At 55.5% G+C, this 959-nt stretch overlaps 1 non-coding gene across 1 annotated transcript; it reads left to right on the top strand.

Moving 5' to 3' along the window:
- Positions 1 to 266: 266 nt before the first annotated feature.
- On the top strand, positions 267 to 338 carry TRNAI-GAU. Its single transcript has one exon. It is a non-coding gene; the product is annotated as a tRNA-Ile (tRNA).
- Positions 339 to 959: the final 621 nt, after the last annotated feature.

The following is a 959-nucleotide window of genomic DNA, read 5'->3' as shown; positions in this document are numbered from 1 at the left end:
GCTCTCTCAGCCCCACCTACCTCACAGGGTGTTTGTTGTGGGGAGAGGAAGGGAAGGTGATTGTGAGTTGCTCAGAGACTCCTTCGGCTAGTGAAGGGCAGGGTATAAATGCAATTCTTCTATGGGGAAGGACAGTGGCTCAGTGGGAGAGCCTCTGCCTGGCATGCAGAATGTCCCAGGTTCAGTCCCCGACATCTCCAGTTAAAAGAACCAGGCAGGAGATGATGGGAAAGGCCTCAGCCTGAGACCCTGGAGAGCTGTAAAGAGGGGCCGTGGCTCAGTGGTAGAACATCTGCTTGATATGCAGAAGGTCCCTGGTTCAATCCCTGGCATCTCCAGTTAAAAGGACCAGGCAGGAGGGAAAGACCTCGCCCTGAGACCATGGAGAGCTACAAAGAGGGGCCGTGGTTCAGTGGCAGAGCCCCAGCATCCCCAGTTAAAAGGACCAGGCAGGAGGTGATGGGAAAGACCTCAGCCTAAGACCCTGGAGAGCCGCTGCCAGTCTCTGAGTAGACAATACTGACCATGATGGACCAAGGGTCTGATTCAGTGTATGGTGGCTTCATGTGTTCAACCCAGGGGCCATCAGGAGGTCCACCAGTGGGGCCAGGACTCCAGAAGCCCTCCCACTATGGCCCCCTAAGCACCACGAACACAGGGCATCCAATGCCCCAGACATAAGAACATAACAGAAGCCATGTTGGAGCAGTCCAATGGCCCATCCAGTCCAACACTCTGTGTCATGCAGTGGCCAAAACCCAGGTGCCACCAGGAGGTCCACCAGTGAGGCCAGAACTCCAGAAGCCCTCCCACTGTGCCACCCCCAAGCACCAAGAACACAGGGCATCAAATGCCCCAGACATAAGAACATATCCAGTCCAACACTCCAAGCCCCCCAAGCACCATAGCCAGTTTGGTGTAGTGGTTAAGTGTGCGGACTCTAATCTGGGAGAACCAGG

This window comes from Gekko japonicus, unplaced genomic scaffold (assembly GCF_001447785.1).
Source record: "Gekko japonicus isolate JY-2015 unplaced genomic scaffold, Gekko_japonicus_V1.1 scaffold4479, whole genome shotgun sequence".
In the NCBI taxonomy this organism is placed as follows: domain Eukaryota; kingdom Metazoa; phylum Chordata; class Lepidosauria; order Squamata; family Gekkonidae; genus Gekko; species Gekko japonicus.
The sequence above is the reverse complement of the archived record's forward strand: the minus strand, read 5'-3'. Positions and strand labels throughout refer to the sequence as shown.